Source organism: Aedes albopictus, chromosome 2 (genome assembly GCF_035046485.1).
Source record: "Aedes albopictus strain Foshan chromosome 2, AalbF5, whole genome shotgun sequence".
Lineage (NCBI taxonomy): Eukaryota > Metazoa > Arthropoda > Insecta > Diptera > Culicidae > Aedes > Aedes albopictus.
This window is the reverse complement of record NC_085137.1, coordinates 227,935,076-227,953,224: the sequence shown is the minus strand read 5'-3', so window position 1 is coordinate 227,953,224 and position 18,149 is coordinate 227,935,076. Positions and strand designations below refer to the sequence as shown.

At 41.5% G+C, this 18,149-nt stretch overlaps 1 protein-coding gene across 2 annotated transcripts in view; it reads right to left on the bottom strand.

Moving 5' to 3' along the window:
- The window catches only part of LOC115257192 (eukaryotic translation initiation factor 4 gamma), a 279,253-nt gene that overhangs the window by 104,835 nt on the left and 156,269 nt on the right, over nt 1-18,149 (bottom strand). The window lies entirely within an intron of this gene.

Below are 18,149 nucleotides of genomic sequence, written 5' to 3'. Positions count from 1 at the left end.
AGCAACAGAATCCGAAGCAGATATGATTAATCAATCTCTGGATCGTAAGTTCAAACCTACATCACTACAAAAAAAAGCAAAAAAGTTCCACCTAGCACCGGCTGGAATATGGAAGGGCGATGAAGCGGGGAAGCAGGCTGAGAGAACGAGAAGCAGACGTCAATCTATTTTTGTTTTTTTTTGCTCGACGAGGCGTTACGCTTCTTTGACATTTCGTCACGACGTTCCTGAAGGGATAGCACTAAGACAGCCCGTTATTTTGCCAAAACCTGCTGTGAGGTAGCACTATAGGCGCATATACGGCTAATTAGCATTAAACGCCTTGTCGTAAAGGCTACTATAATGCTGAAGGAATGCTATTTTCAATGCTTACTGGTTACTTGGGTAGGCTTCGCGACTCCGAATCACAGAAACGACTGGTACGACGGCGAATGTGAACAGTTGAAAAACGAGAAGAATGCAGCATGGGCGAGAATGCTGCAACACCGTACGAGAGCGAATGAGGCACGTTACAAACAGGCGCGGAACAGGCAGAACTCAGTCTTCCGGATGAAGAAGCGCCAGCAGGAAGAACGAGATCGCGAAGCGATGGAAGAGCTGTACCGCGCTAAGGACACACGAAAGTTCTACGAGAATCTGAACCGCTCGCGCAGAGGCTTTGTGCCACAAGCCGACATGTGCCGAGATAATCACGGGAATATTCTCACGAGCGAGCGTGAGGTGGTCGAGAGGTGGCGGCAGCATTACGATGAGCACCTCAATGGCGACGTTGCAAGCACCGAAGGTGGCGTGGTAACAGATCTAGGAGTATGTGCACAGGACGAAAGACTTCCGGCCCCTGACCATCAAGAGATTGAGGAGGAGGTTGGCCGGTTGAAAAACAACAAAGCCGCTGGAGCAGATCAACTACCAAGCGAGCTTCTAAAATACGGTGGAGAAGCACTGGTGAGAGCACTACACTGGGTCATTACCAAGATTTGGGAGGAGGAAGTATTACCGGAGGAATGGATGGAAGGTATCGTGTGTCCCATCTACAAGTTTTAGAAGCATAACGCAGGCATATTCGGGGGTTTCAGAAGGTCTCAGGAGAGCTACATGGGGCCAACGGAGTTTTAAGGGGATTTTGAGAGCATTTCAGGAAGCTTCAAAGGATTTTTGACGGATTTTAGAGGCGTTACATAAGGGTTTTCGGTGCTTTAAGAGGATCTCAGGTGAGTAACATGGGATCCATGGGGGTTTTTGGGCATTTCAGAAACGTTTCAGGAAATATCAGAGGATTTTCAGAGACCTCTTCACGAAAACCCTTAAAACGCCCCTGAAATCTCATTGAAATCTCAACGACTGACCTTCAGCTAGGTAGAATAACCTAGAGATAACGCGCTTGGCTATCACTGAAATGAGCTAAGTTCGAATCTCTTTAATCTTTTTGAAAACTTGTTTGTACTTAGTTCACTTTAGCAGAACATTTTCATGTTTTTTTCCGACCACCATAACTTTAAAGTACATAAATTGCTCCACTTTCACATCACAGTACCTCAGGAGTTAGGACATGCAAGAACATCATTTGACATAATCACTCTTACTTACACGCTAGTTTGAAAATACCCATTAATGGGTATTTTAGTACCCATTTCGAACTAAAGTGGCTTAACCCATTTAATGGGTAAATGCCGTTTACCCATTATTGGGTATTCGCACCGAACTTCATATAATGGGTATTTCTTACTCTTGATTTTTGTACAAGAAATGGGTAAAAATGCCCCATTATTTCAAGAACGGTTTTGCAGTTTGAGGTTAGGTTTATTCCTCAATTTATTCAATGGTTTATTGAAATAAAATTAGAAAATTAACGATGAATTCAATAATTTTCAGTAAAATAATAATGTATTTCCGTCTATTGCATTATCATATTATTTTTTCCGGATCGAAAAGTATCTTCCAAGAACCGCTCATTGATTCCAGCAAATCCAAACTTCTCGCGAGGAACTTAGCCATCTGCAATTGAAAACGTATTTTGTTGGAAACTTTTCACAAAAAAAATCACTGATGCTACTTACGGTTTGAAAAGTAATTATTAAAATGTTTCCTGCTCCTTTTTGGTACGTATTATCCAGCATATTATTCACTTTTATTTATTTGTTTTCAATCGACGAAACCAAAAACGAAAAGTTAAACAATGGCGGACTTAAATTTTCATAACTGACATGCGTATCATTTCCCCATTATTATAGCCGGAGGCGAAACTTCATAATGGGGCTAAAATACCCATTATTTGTTTTCATAAAAATACCCATCTTTTGACAGCTCAGTACTGAATCAAAAAATGGGTACGAGGAACCCATTTAATGGGTATTTTCAAACTAGCGTGTAGTGCCAGCACAATGCACATTAGAGTGAGTCAACGTTGTATGCACGCTAGTTTGAAAATACCCATTAATGGGTATTTTAGTACCCATTTCGAACTAAAGTGGCTTAACCCATTTAATGGGTAAATACCGTTTACCCATTATTGGGTATTCGCACCGAACTTCATATAATGGGTATTTCTTACTCTTGATTTTTGTACAAGAAATGGGTAAAAATGCCCCATTATTTCAAGAACGGTTTTGCAGTTTGAGGTTAGGTTTATTCCTCAATTTATTCAATGGTTTATTGAAATAAAATTAGAAAATTAACGATGAATTCAATAATTTTCAGTAAAATAATAATGTATTTCCGTCTATTGCATTATCATATTATTTTTTCCGGATCGAAAAGTATCTTCCAAGAACCGCTCATTGATTCCAGCAAATCCAAACTTCTCGCGAGGAACTTAGCCATCTGCAATTGAAAACGTATTTTGTTGGAAACTTTTCACAAAAAAAATCACTGATGCTACTTACGGTTTGAAAAGTAATTATTAAAATGTTTCCTGCTCCTTTTTGGTACGTATTATCCAGCATATTATTCACTTTTATTTATTTGTTTTCAATCGACGAAACCAAAAACGAAAAGTTAAACAATGGCGGACTTAAATTTTCATAACTGACATGCGTATCATTTCCCCATTATTATAGCCGGAGGCGAAACTTCATAATGGGGCTAAAATACCCATTATTTGTTTTCATAAAAATACCCATCTTTTGACAGCTCAGTACTGAATCAAAAAATGGGTACGAGGAACCCATTTAATGGGTATTTTCAAACTAGCGTGTGGAGAAACTTGAAATTTGATCGTATCAACCCGGAACAAAGCTTTTTCAAACTATATTAGCATCCAAAACAACTGTGCAAAATTTGCGAGCGATCGGTTGCGTCACCGTATTCCGCATTGCGATTGAAATTTGTATGGAAGTTAGTATGGGAAAACGTATTTTTTTTGGATTTTACTCATAAGTTAAATTCTTTTGTTCAATAGCATGTAACTAATGACGTTGAAGTATAGCCTAGGATATGCCGAAAAACTTTGCCGTAGACCGCAAAGTGATCCGACGCATGTAAAAAAAGTTATTCGCCTGGTAACTTAGGCCAAAAATTGAGATTTTATTATTGATGTTATTCCTTTACATGTTAAATGATAAGCACCACCGGGCAATCTGTACGTTATAACTTTTTTCACAAGTGTCGGATCACTTTGCGGTCTTCGGCAAAGTTTTTCGGCATATCCTAGGCTATACTTCAACGTCAATAGTTAGATCGTTTTGGACGAAAAATTTCAATTTATGGGAAAAATGCAAAAAAGCACGTTTTCCCATACTAAAGCCCATACAAATTTCAATCGCAATGCGGAATACGGAGAAGCAACCAGGCGCTCCCAAATTTTGCACAGTTGTTTTGTTCCAAAAAATCGACTTTCTTGACCCAGTCTGCACATGCACCGCCTATGAAAAAAACATGGGTGGAAAGGGCTGAGCTTGGAGGGCTTCCGCCGTTCATATTTCAAACAATTTTGAGACCTACATGCTACCACACTGTGGGAATTTAGCTGATGGTTCTCGATGAGAATCGCCCAGCGCAGCGACCCGATACACTGTGCGTCCGACGTGGCCGGACGCTGATCGAAGAAAGTGGAAGGCTTGCTATGATCTCGTCAGCAGCTATCACTCGATAGCGTAGGCGTTACCTCGGATGGTCAATGTGCGTGCGTTATCATTTGTTTGTTGACATATTGTGCGTTGCAATGAAAACACAATTATGGCGACTACTTTACAAGGCCTTCAATAATGGACAAAATTTAATCGCAATGCAAGAACGCTCTGCCGCCAAGGGTTCGACGCATTACCCGTGTCAACACCGAAGCTCCATCAGTGCAAGAGATAGAAATAGCCATCCGTAGCATTAAATCGAACAGAGCCCCAGGGGCCGATCGCATATGAGCTGAGATGCTCAAAGCTGACCCCGTAATATCCGCACAACTATTGCATCAATTATTCTGCAACATATGGAAAACCGCGACATTTCTGGCCGACTGGATGCAAGGTGTCTTACTGAAGGTACCCAAGAAGGGTGACCTGACTGTATGTGGTAATTGGCGGGGCATCATGTTATTGTGTATCGTTCTCAAAGTCCTCTGCAAAATGATCCTAAACTGGATACAGGAGAAGATTTACGCAACTCTCCGACGGCAGCAAGCAGGATTCCGTGCCGGACGATCCTGCGTTGACTATATTGTCACGCTCCGTATCATCCTGGAGCAAATCAATGAATTCCAAGAATCTCTCCACCTGTTGTTCATTGATTACGAAAAAGCTTTCGACCGTCTCAATCACGAACACATGTGGGGAGCCCTCCAGCGCAAGCGTGTCCCTAAGAAAATCATCGGCCTCATTGAAGCACAGTTCAGGGCATTTTCGTACTGAGCACTGCACAAAGGTATCTTGTCCGATCCCATCCGGGTCGTTGCTGGAGTGATGCAAGGATGTATACTATCACCGCTGCTATTCCTCATAGTAATCGATGAGATTCTGGTAGGCGCGATAGATCGAGAACCAAATAGTGGATTGCTGTGGCAGCCCATTGTTTTGCCATGCACAGTATTAAAAATCCGTGTAAATTTCCGCTAAATATAATGCACATAAAGGGAATGCTAAGATTCGCACAAAATTCAGCGAGAAACTAAATTTACAAGCGTTGTTTTGATTGCAAGTGTAAAGTTTAACCGTCGTGTAAATTTGCTTCGTGGCGGCTTATGGCGTGTTTGGATTCCTGTCAACCAAAGAAAAAATGAACGGGCGGAAGAAAATCTAAGGTGGAGGGCATACGCTTTTCGTTTTTTGGGATGTTGTTTCTGCAGTGGAAAGAAAAACAGTAAGCTTGCATGACAAACAATCTCTTTTATTTCATATTGAATCAAAATGTGTCTCACTAGGAACTAAATGCTGATCTTAACATAACCCGAGAGGCAGTTTCACAACGGTATAGAATGTTTTTCCTATTTGCGCTCAAATCACAATCATTCCACTATAATTTGTTGATTAATGCACTGTCACTAACTTGCAAACACGTTAAAATACACATTTTGTTCACAAAAGTACCACTAAATGTATAAAATAAGCTTAAAAGATTCAGTTGTTGACATTTTCTCGCGGAAGCAAAGAAAGCACTTTTCAATATGGCTGACAGCTGCTGCGGTGCCCGCGCGAATGCCAAACGTAGTTACACGCGTTTCGTGTAAAATTAAGTCATTGTTTGCTGAAATCTCACTGCGGACAGCGAATGTTAAACTAAATTAGTAGAAATGTCGAAATAACAGCCTAATTTTCGATGATGACCGAGGTTGAATGCTGATGTGTTTTAAAACGCGTATATTTACGCTTGATTTATGATTACATGAAACAATATTCTATGACTTTCGTTATTGCACTTCAGTTAATATTAAGATTTTCTTTCTGTGTGGAGCATCTAAATGACCTCGAACTGGCTGATGACTTTGCTCTCCTAGCTCAACGGCGCTCTGATCTGCAGAGTAAGCTTCTCAACGGCAGGTCTTACCTTCAACGTCAACAATGGCGGGCAATCGTCCAGGATCGTGCTCGAGATCTTCTAATTCGGCCCTCTGTACCACCATGGGTGGCTATTCCCAATAACGGGGATAAAAAATTCAGATAAGTAAAACGAGGAAATCGGATTAAGTACTGTTCCATTTTATTCCACTAAGAAATTGCATCTTTGACAGATACGTATTCCTACCTCAACTGTAAGGTCGTCTTGTCAGTATCTGGTACTTGACTGAAAAAGAAGGATGCAAATTCTTGGTGGAATTAAAAGGACCTGATTTTCTCTTTTTACTTACAGGTGTTCCACTAACAAGCCCAGGTTCATTATCATTAAATGCAGATTGCTTGAAAAGGCAAGATAGCTAGAGGGTAGATAAGTAAATTTTGTGACGATCAAAGACACTGTGTCTTTATCCATTTCTGATGTAGTTTTCTACATTAAAAAATGTCTCAAACTCCTTTCATTGATAGCAAACAATAGCAGAATCTTGGCCAAATGAACCCACAACACCATACTTCCATGACATTCACCAGCTACGACCTCCGGAAGATCGAAGGCTGGCTGCAACGACACTACATTGCATCGATTGCTGTGGTCCCGCGATGCCCCGTCTCCCTATGGTAATTGACCATAGCAAGTGCGCAACCGGTGAACGATCGGAAGAGACATGCCTCAATCGCGCACACCGCACTAGCCCATAAGACCATAAGCCATGAACATTAGCGCGCACGCTCGCTCGCATTGGAACCTTACACGTGCTCTGATCTCCTCCTGCTGCTGGCTGCAGCTTGGCAATAAATGCTATTATTATGTGGCTACATTAAAAGGTACACTTGTGCGACTGCCACGCTCGATTGACCACAAACAAACAAACCAACCAAACAAACAAGTTATTAATGTGCCTTAAGGAGCCGCTTGGAATTCCGAGCATACTTCGAAGCCCCAACGCCGACGACGACGACGCCGGTGCGCAATTTCACTTTCTTCGCATTTCTCACTGTCTACCGACGAGGTCCGAGATAGACCTGCTGAGCAGCGGTTTGCTAGGTCCCTCCTCTCAATGGGATCTCGGTATCCACCGACAACGACCATCATCGGATCATCTGGCTGACCGGCAGCTGGCGGCGGTGAACAACAAACTGTGGTATGCGACTATCCTCAGGAAAGACCATTCAGTAGCGTGGAGAGGTGGAGACAAGTGAGTCAAGTCAACCGCAAAATTTATGCTGATAGGATTCAACGTCGACGGTGGCGACGCGACATTGGAAATTGAGATGGCTGGAACAGGGGTTGACAATTTTCAATACTTCCTAGTTGTCCTCAAACATTATTTGGCAAATAAGTAGTAGAACGTCGCGACCCGTTGGAAGCTTTCCGCTCACCACGCGATCTCTTCGACACAGTCGTCGATGAGAGGTGTGTGGACTTCCAACACACAAAAAACAATGCGCTCTCGCCTAGGCTTTACATATACAATATATGCGTAGTGTGGATGTACATCTCATTCCATCCGAAAGGGGTGCAATCTGTGGAAAAAGATAACCTCGGAATTTTGTGTTGAACTTGAATTCAGGTTAGCAGCTACGTCTTCGAGTCTTCTCGTGGCGTAGCGGCAACGCGCTTGTCTAGTGAGTAGGAGTCGTGAGTTCGAGTCTCACCGAGAGGACGAGTAACTTTTTCGCAAATTTCACCTCAATTTGTCCATTTCTCACTCACGTCAGTATATGTAAAGTCTAGGTTTTGGAATAAAGTAAAACTTCCATTCGGCTGGTTAAGCCGCAAAAATCGATAATTAATTAATTTAATTATAAATAAGTAGTATTTCATGCCCGCTAATTTCTCCGGAGGACAAACATGTTCTAGGGTATGTGTGCCATCAGTAATCTCACGCTACCATATTCATCCTATACGAAAACAAGCGATTACATCACCGATTGATTCTGTTCTTTTTGTTTACATGGGTGCTCACTTTTAACAAAAAAAAAAAATAAATAAAAATAATAAAAAATAGTTACAAACTAAACAGCGCTTCAATCCTTTGCTTTTCGTAGGATGAAAATGGGAGCCACATGCTTAATAAGAGAACCAATACCCTATATGGTTTTTTGTACACTAGTAAATATGAGAACGGCAGCCTATTTATTGGGCTGCAAAACGGTGAGTCGATAAGGAGAGCGTCTAACATAGCTCTGGTTCTCACAAGTTCCTACCTCATGCTTCCACGGGTCAAACGATGACAAAGACCGCCAGCTAAGAGTTGTGTGCTTAGCTGGTAGTGCAGCCTGGGCACTGTTGTCCTTCTGATTTCAGCTAGATTGAGGAGGTACGACCCGAGTGTCCGTCCCAGTGTTCGTTGGGACGTTAAATAGAACTGGCACGATGGCCCTACGGCGAGACAGGAGTGTTGGCGTAGGCCCAATAAGCCGCCCGTAAAAATCCCCATTGCGAATAACATAGGGGAAAATACGACTCGATACAATCGGCAAAGACCCACGCGACGAAATAAGGACTACGATTGGAAACTTGGAACATGGAATTGCAAGTCACTAGGTTTCGCAGGATGTGACAGGATAATCTACGACGAACTACATCCCCGCAACTTCGACATCGTGGCGTTGCAGGAACTTTGTTGGACAGGACAGAAAGTGTGGAAAAGCGGGCATCGAGCGGCTACCTTCTACCAAAGCTGTGTCACCACCAATGAACTGAGAACAGGATATATAGTGTTGGGCAAGATGCGACAACGTGTGATCGGGTGGCAGCCGATCAACGCAAGGATGTGCATGTTGAGAGTTAAGGGCCGTTTCTTCAACTACAGCTTCATCAACGTCCACTGCCCACACGAAGGGAGACCCGATGACGAATAAGAAGCGTTCTACGCGCAGTTAGAGCAAACATACGATGGTTGCTCGCCGCGTGACGTGAAAATCGTTGTCGGCGACATGAACGCGCAGGTAGGAAGGGAGGAAATGTACAGACCGGTAATCGGGCGAAACAGCCTGCACGCCATATTGAATGATAACGGCCAGCGATGCGTAAACTTTGCAGCCACCCGTGGTATGGTGGTCCGAAGCACCTTCATCACCCGCAAAGATATCCACAAAGCCACCTGGAGACCACCCGTGAGACCACCCGACCATCAAACAGAAAATCAAATCGACCACGTTTTAAATCGACGGTAAATTATTCTCGTATATAACCAATGTCCGAACATACCGCAGTGCGAATATAGATTCGGATCACTACTTAGTCGCTGTATGCATGCGCTCAAAGCTTTCGACAGTTATCACCACGCGTCGAAGTTGAACGCCGCGGCTCAACATCGAGCAGCTGCGTAACGTAGAAGTGGCTCAAGACTACGCGCAGCAGTTAGCAGTGGCCCTACCAACGGAAGAGCAGCTTGACGCAGCTACACTTGAAGATGGCTGGAGGGACATCCGATCCGCCATAGGTAGTACCTCGGCTACAGCACAAGGCTTCGCGACTCCGAATCACAGAAACGACTGGTACGACGGCGAATGTGAACAGTTGAAAAACGAGAAGAATGCAGCATGGGCAAGAATGCTGCAACACCGTACGAGATCGAATGAGGCACGTTACAGACAGGCGCGGATCATGCAGAACTCAGTCCTCCTGGTTGAAGAAGCGCCAGCTGGAAGAACGAGATCGTGCAGCGATTGAAGAGCTGTACCGCGCTAAGACACACGAAAGTTCTACGAGAAGCTGAACCGCTTACTCAGAGGCTTTGTGCCACAAGCCGATATGTGCCGAGATAATCACGGGAATATTCTCACGAGCAAGCGTGAGGTGGCGGCAGCATAACGATGAGCACCTCAACGGCGACGTTGCAAGTACCGAAGGTGGCGTGGTAACAGATCTAGGAATATGTGTACAGGACGAAAGACTTCCGGCCCCTGACCTCCAAGAGATTGAGGAGGAGGTTGGCCGACTGAAAAACAACAAAGCCGATGGAGCAGATCAGTGGAGTGGATGGAAGGTATCCTGTGTCCCATCTACAAAAAGGGTGACAAGTTGGATTGCGGGAACTATCGCGCGATCACACTACTGAGCGCTGCCTACAAGGTACTCTCTCAAATTTTATGCCGCCGTCTATCACCGATTGCAAGAGATTTCGTGGGGCAATATCAGGCTTGATTCATGGGTGAACGCGCTACAACGGACCAGATGTTCGCCATCCGCCAGGTGTTGCAGAAATGCCACGAATAATGCGTCCTCACACATCATTTGTTTATCGATTTCAAATCGGCGTATGATACAATCGATCGAGAACAGTTATGGCAGATTATGCACGAATACGGTTTCCCGGATAAACTGATACGATTGATCAAGGCGACGATGGATCGAGTGATGTGCGTAGTTCGAGTGTCAGGGAACACTCGAGTCCCTTCGAATCTCGCAGAGTGTTACCGCAAGGTGATGGTCTTTCGTGCTTGCTGTTCAACATTGCTCTAGAGAGTGTAATTAGGAGAGCGGGGAAAAACACGAGTGGAACGATTTTCACGAAGTCCGTTCAGCTGCTTGGTTTCGCTGATGATATTGATATTATTGCCCGTAAATTTGAGACGATGGCGGAAACGTACATCCGACTAAAGAGCCCAGAAGCCAGGCGAATCGGATTAGTCATTAATGTGTCCAAGGCAAAGTACATGATGGCAAAGGGCTCCAGGGAGGAATCACCGCGCCCGCCACCCCGAATTTATATCAACGGTAATGAAATCGAGGCGGTTGATGAATTCTTGTACTCGGGCTCACTCGTGACCGCCGACAACGACACCAGCAGAGAAATTCAGAGGCAGCAAATCGAGCTTACTTTGGATTCCACAGAGCTCTACGATCGAACAAAGTTCGCCGTCACACGAAGTTAACTATCTACAAAACGCTGATTAGACCGGTCGTCCTCTATGGGCACGAAACATGGACCCTACGTGTAGAGGACCAACGCGCCCTTGGAGTTTTCGAACGGAAGGTGTTGTGTACCATCTACGGCGGAGTGCAGATGGAAGACGGGACTTGGAGAAGGCGAATGAACCACGAGCTGCATCAGCTGCTAAGGGAACAAACCATCGTCCATACCGCGAAAATCGGGAGGCTACGGTGGGCGGGTCACGTCATCAGGATGTCGGATAGCAACCCGACCAAAATGGTTCTCGAGAGTCATCCGACCGGTACAAGAAGACGTGGAGCGCAGCGAGCTAGGTGGGTCGACCAAGTGGAGGACGATCTGCGGACCCTACGCATAGTGCGCAACTGGAGACAAACAGAGTGGAATGGAGACGGCTACTATGTACAGCAGAGGCCACCCCGGCATTAGCCTGATCGGTAAGGTAAGTAACAATTATTCTACATTGTTTTGCTTCCATCTAATCAGTTATTGGCAAAGATAAGTTGGAATATCTTAAATTATTGGCTATTTTCCATCTGATATGCCGGCAGTTAGCGCATATGACGAAGTTCATTTCTACCCTATTTGCAATCAATTTTGTTTTATAAGCGACTAACTTTTTTTTTAGATAGATACAATATTTTTGTTCTCTCAATAGAATGAGGAAAGTATGAGGAAACAAAGCAATTCTAAATCAGAAGGGGTTCATTCCCTGCAATTACGGATCACACATAGGATATAGGGCGAATCCCAAACAGTATAGTTAACGAAACGCAATTAATATCAAATGAAATTTCGGGCAAATCCAAAAAAAAATTCTGGGAGAATCACAAACAGTATTCCAGACCAAAAAAAAAACAAAATTTCTGGTGAATCCCTGATAGAATTCCGGAAAAATCGCAAATAGGATACCAGACGCATAAAAATATCTAGACGAATTCCGAACAGAATTTCAGGGAAATCCCAAACAGAGTTCCGAGTAAATCCTGATCCTGGAGAATTTTAGATGAATCTCTAACATGATATCAGGTAAATTTCAAACATAATCCTGGGAGAATCGTAGGCAAGATTCCGGTCAGCTCCTGGTAAGATTCTAAAAAAAACCTATGAAAAAGTTCCGGGAGAATATCATACTGGATTTCAGACAAATACAAAACAGTGTTTCTGACGATCAGGTAGGATTCCGGGCAACCCACATTGAATTCAAGGCGAATTTTAAACAGGATGCTGGAATTTTCAATTGGATTCCAGATGGAACCCAGGCTAGAGCCTGAAATTATTCTGGGCAGGATTCAGGGCAGCCCATGACAGCATTCCGAGCCAATCGATCTAAGGTACATCCCAAACAAAATTCTTAGTTATTTCACGTACCGTCGTGCGAGGTGTCATTGGGCCAAATTGGGTGACATTTGGCCACTTTTCAGCATGTTTATAATACGTCGGAAATGCATATTGTGTGCTAAATTACTAGAATACCATGAGTATTAGCGTGTTTCAAAAAATCGTTTTTGCTCCACACCGCTTATTCGATTCATTACCAGATTCTTTACCTTCTTCCAAATTTTGAGCTGATTTGGTAGAAAATTGAGGGTGCACAAGCCCTTCAAAGTTTGTTTGGGAATTACTATGGGAAAAGGACCTTTTTCATTCAATTGACCGTAGCATTTCCCAAGTTCCCTAGAGTGTTAGTTGACCCTTGGTACTCCTAGGCTAATATATCAGCTACAACTTTGCCGAAGACCACATTTAAATCGGACGCCTTATTAATCGGTGCATGCGAAGTATCTTAGAGTTATGTATACTCATTGAGTATACATAACTCTAAGAACGACGGTACTGAAAAAGTAATATTCTGCTGTGTTAATATACCTAACAATGGCATTGGTAGCAATGGTCTTGCGAAACCACTTGGCCTGACAAATTCTTACCAACACGTACGTTGGAAACCACTGACTGGGGGCATGCAACTTTTTCTCATTAATTTTTCGGTGCGGCTACCACCACCGACCGTGTTGGTGACATTCGAAAAATTTGTGTCAACCACGGATGAACACCGACGGGGGAAGACCCGTGCACGGACAGATCAACAAGTGTGCGCCTGTTGCTGTTGGTTGTTGCTGCCTTGAGATCGTGCCTTTGAACTTTCCTATACGATCCGGTGTCGTGAGATAGCGGAAGTATTATTAGTTTCTTTTCGCTTCGGTGTTTACCCACCAAAACCATGGACGGCGATGGGAGTGGTGCTGTGGTGGAGGCGACGAAATGTGTCACACATTATTTGATTGGACGGTCTACGAGAGCGAGAGGGGTGCTGCGCCCCGTGTATGGTAATGGAATGACTGGTTTATTGGACAGCCAGATGAAGGAGAAATTTTTGAGAAGGACAAAGAAAACGGATGCATATTCAATTGATAAGTAGGCTGGAGGTTGTTTGTAAAGTGGAGATATTATTGTTGAGGGACGTTGTTGACGCAGCATAAACAGCCCTGTCGTCGTAAAATTCGAGCTTCTTAGTCGTTTGATGGTGGGGTGGGCGCTTCTACACAACACAGTTGATAAGGGCGCCAGCGATTGCAAATCCGATAGAAATGTTGCTAAACACAATAATTACTATTTTAAGTGTATAGTATGCTGACAGGAAATATATAAAGCGATACAATATCTTAACAATATAGCAATTATTAAAATATTTTTTAGATAATAATATTGGGTATAGGGCGGAAGTGGTATACCTCGGTTCTTTGCTAACGGCTGACAAAAGTCGAACAATATACGAAGGCGCATCATCAGTGGAAGTCGTTCCTACGAATGTCTTTGGAAGAAACTGCGTTCAACAAATATGCACCAAATGTACCATAAACAGTGCTAATAATATTAGTGGAGCTATCAGACATGAGACTTGGACCATGCTCGAGGACGAGGAGGTCCTGCAACCACTTGGGATCTTTGCGCAACAAGTGCTAAGGACGATCTTTGGCGGCATGCAGGAGAACGGTGTGTGGCGGCGAAAGATGAACCACGAGCTCGTTGCACTCTGAGAATGCCGAAAAAGCACGGCGAAATTAGTGTGCGCTACTGATTCGCTTGGTTCAAAAATCCTTGGAATACGTCAGCTATCGGATAATTATCACCTTTTTTAGAATATTTATTACTTCATGCAGAATAGTCCAATCCGTTCCAAATTTTGATCACTGATACACAGCTAGTTAATCAACTTACAGTAAAAACTTGAGAACATTTGATGCACTTTTCGAAAAGTTACAGCCACTTGAACATTTTTTGAAAAGTGAAAGTTTTGCCTGTCCCGATCATTTTGTCTATCCCCTGTATTTATAGAAAAAAATTATGATAAATTCCATAAAATGCTGAATTCTGAAGTTTTTTTCTGCAGGAATTGTTGATAGAATCTTTGAAAAAAAAAACCCTGAAGGAAGGTCTGCATAAATCCAAAGCAATGCCTAGAGGGACACCTGCGTAAACCCTTGGGTGAACTTGCAGAAGAAACTCTTGGAAATTTTCTAGAAGAATTTCCACGCAAATGCCCGTGAAAATCTCTGAATATATGGAGTAATACCTGATGCAACCTACCTATAAAAAAAATGTGATAATTTCTGATAAAGTGCCTGAAAACAAACTGAATTTCTAAAAGAAACCCCTAGATGAATTTCTCAAACAATGTGTGAATCTTTGTGAACAAAATTCTTCCAAAATTGCGGCAATGAATTTCTATTGAAATTTCTAAAAGAGTTTTCAGGAAGCATTCCTTCAGCAATGTTTTAAGAGATACTCGAAAGAATACAAGCATGTACTTATACAGTAATTTCGGAATAACTTCCTGGGGTAACCCGTGGACCAGTTTCAACATTTGTCTTTTGAGATTTTTTTTAGAAACTCCTGTGAAAGCCAAGGATAATTTCTGTGAAAATTTAAAAAAAATTCTGGAAGAACCGTTCGAGAAATTTTCAAAGAAATTTTCTGACAGGGATGCTTTTTGAAGTTAAAGTAGGAGGAACCTTTAGAAGATTTCTTGCTTAGGCGCCATTCACAAACTACGTAACGCTATAGAGGGAGAGGGGAGTATGTCCGAGCGTTACGGTCTTCACAAACATTTTCGGATTTTCATACAAAAAAGCGTTACGGAGGGGGGAGGGGGGCAGTGGTGCAGCATGGAGGGTGCGATGGGTGCGATCTGCACCGGGCCCCCGATTTCAGGGGGCCTCCAAATCAAGGAAGGTTTTTTAACACTAGTTTGAATAAAGTTCTTTAAATAGCGAAAGATTCCTATAAGTTCATCACTTCGCAAAACTTTTAATAGGTATGTGGGGCCCCTTCGTGTTTATCAAGAGTTTTTTGAAATATGGCACACAGATGGCCCCAAAATTAAAAGAAAAATGTGTTAGAATTTAAATTGAATTTTACGAAATTCAGTATCGATATGGAAGTAAAATTCATGAGCATTGTGAAAACGTCCCTGGTATCCTAATTACAGGACCAAACATAGTTGTGGACTTAGCCTCAGGTAGTAACTGAAATTCAGGGGCCGCAGTTATGAAAATTAAGATCTGAACACATGTCAGGTCAAAACCGTAATAATAATAGTTTGTCGAATGAGCACGAATGATAACAAAAATTACGTAATCAATCGGCGCGATAATCGCTTTGTTTTCGAATAGGATGAATTTGGGGTTGTAGGATTACTAAGACACGTTGACCCTACCAGGAATCCTCGAAGATTTTTTTTGGACGAAATTTCAGAGGAACTTCTGGAGGAATCAATAATAAATCCTGGAGAAATGCTTGACTGAGATGCTTGAAGGTAACTTTGAATGTTTTTTTTTCGGAATGAGAATGAGTGTTTTTTCGAAAGAATTTCTAAGAAGTTTGATCAAAAGTCACAATAGAAATTTTTAGAAGAGTTCTTAGAGGAATGCTAGCAAAAATTCCTGAAGGAATCCTTGGGGAAACTCGTAGAATAGATGAATTCTAAAGAATTCGTTGGAAGAAATCCAGAAGGATTTTTGGAAAGAATTCCAACAGAAATTCCTCTCAGAATTTTCTTAGAGGAACTTCTTTACGGATCCTTGGTAGATTTTTTAAAAATGATTATCCAATGGATTCTTTTGAAATTTCTTGGAGGATTTCTAGGATGAATCTCTTAATAAAACTTTAGAGAAACCCCTTGAAGAGCCCTTGCAGATTTTTTTTAGAAAAAAGCGTTGCAGTAATTTTTGAAGAAATCCTTGGAGAAATTTCCAAAAGAATCATTGGAAAAATTCTTAAGAAATCTTCAAAGGAACGCCAAGATAAGTAATGAATACTTGAGGAAATGCCAAGATAACTTCTTGGATAAATCAATGGAGAAATGATTTACATCCGTGGAAAAATTATTTAGGGAATTCTAAAATAACTTTGAAGTCTTTGCAAGAATGTTTTGAAGTACTCTGAAGTACTTTTGAAAACATCCTCGGAGACAGCACTGTAAGAATACATGAAAAAGTGTTTAGAGAAATATTGAATGGCACCCATTCATGAATTACTTGAAACATTCTTGAAGACAAATTATTATTCAAGAAAGCTTTTTTCAAAGAAAATGATAAAGCAATCTTTGAAAGAATTCATAAAGGATTACTTGATGCAATTCATAAATAAATTGTTAAAAAATCGTCATAATTCTTAGAGAAAACAATTACGTTCGTTGATGTATCCTTGCAGAAATCCGAATCCGAATCCGAAATTCGTTGGAAATTCGGTAGAAATTTGCTTATCCAATTTATTCGGATATGCCTTATGAATTTTTCACAAAAAATTCTAAAATGTTTCTGTTGGCAATCCATTTAATCATTCCATTGTCAATTCTATCCACGATGCGTGCAAGGATATTTAAACGAAAATTCTTTCGATAATTTCTGCGACAATTTAAAAGAAAACTACCTTTGAAATTTTCTATTGCAATCTATTTGGAAATTTCTTAGCGATATGCTTCGGCAAATAAATATGGAATTTCTATCAAAACTTGTAAGAGTTATTGTTCGTTTTTTATTTTTCTAAAACTCATTAGAAATTTACCCAAGCAATTTATTTGTACATTCGTTTTAATTTACTTTTTGAGATTAAATCTTTTGAAAATTTCTTTGGCAATTTCATTGGTTGGGAATTCAATTTAAATTACCTGCGGCAAATTATTTGTAAGTTCTTTTGGGAGTTCGTTTGTAAACTTGTAAAAAATAATTTACAAGTTCTTTGATAATTGGGTTATTTAAAGATAAAAAATATTGCTATTGCCTACAGCTTAATCGAAAGAACAAATATTTATTTTTATGAGCATAAATCATTTCATTCGCACATTGTTTCGATAGTCAAATGAATGAAACAGTTTTAATTTTCGTGGATAGAATGACAGTTCATCGATAGAATGTCAACTCGTCTAAACAAAAAAAAACTATCAAACTTTGAAAAAAATGATTGATTTTTTTATTTCAAATAATTTCTAGGTGAAGATTCAGATTATGCGACAATATTCAAATCGTAGAAGAACCCATGGAATTTCATGCATGATTTCTCTTTACAACAAATTATGGATTTTTTTTCCGGAATTTGGCATTTTATGTAAATATATTTATTTATTTATTTATTTGCCGTCTTTAATTAGAAAAACTACACAGACCGATACTTAATCCTATTTTTAAACTCTATTCTACTAACATTAAAATCAAATTCGTCATAAACAGTATTAAATAATTCACAAGACCTGTCCAGAGGATTATTACGTCCATAATCAGTTCTGTGTCCGGGAATCCACAAAAGGCTAGCAACGCGGAGTTGTCGGTTGGGTGCACGGAAACTGATTCTTTGGAGCAAGCAGCTACAGTCGATGCGGTTGGTCAGCATGTCAAAAATAAACATTCTCCGCAGGAAAGTTTGTCGTTCCGTTAGAGTCTGCAGTCCAATTAGAGCGCACCTGTGTTCATACGGTGGTAGGTTTCGGGCATCAATCCAGGGCAGTCGGCGTAATGCAAATCGGACGAACCGTTTCTGAACATTTTCGATTCGTAGTTCGTGAACACCGCGATACGGGGCCCAGATTTGAACTCCATATTCAAGGCCGCTGCGAACCAGCGAACAATACAATGCTTTTAGGGCGTAGATGTCATCGAAATCAGCGGTATTATGGCGCAAGAATCCAAGCATTGAATTGGCCTTGGCAATGGTCTTGGAAATGTGCTTATTAAACTTCAGTTTGCTATCTAGAGTTATTCCAAGGTCCTTAATG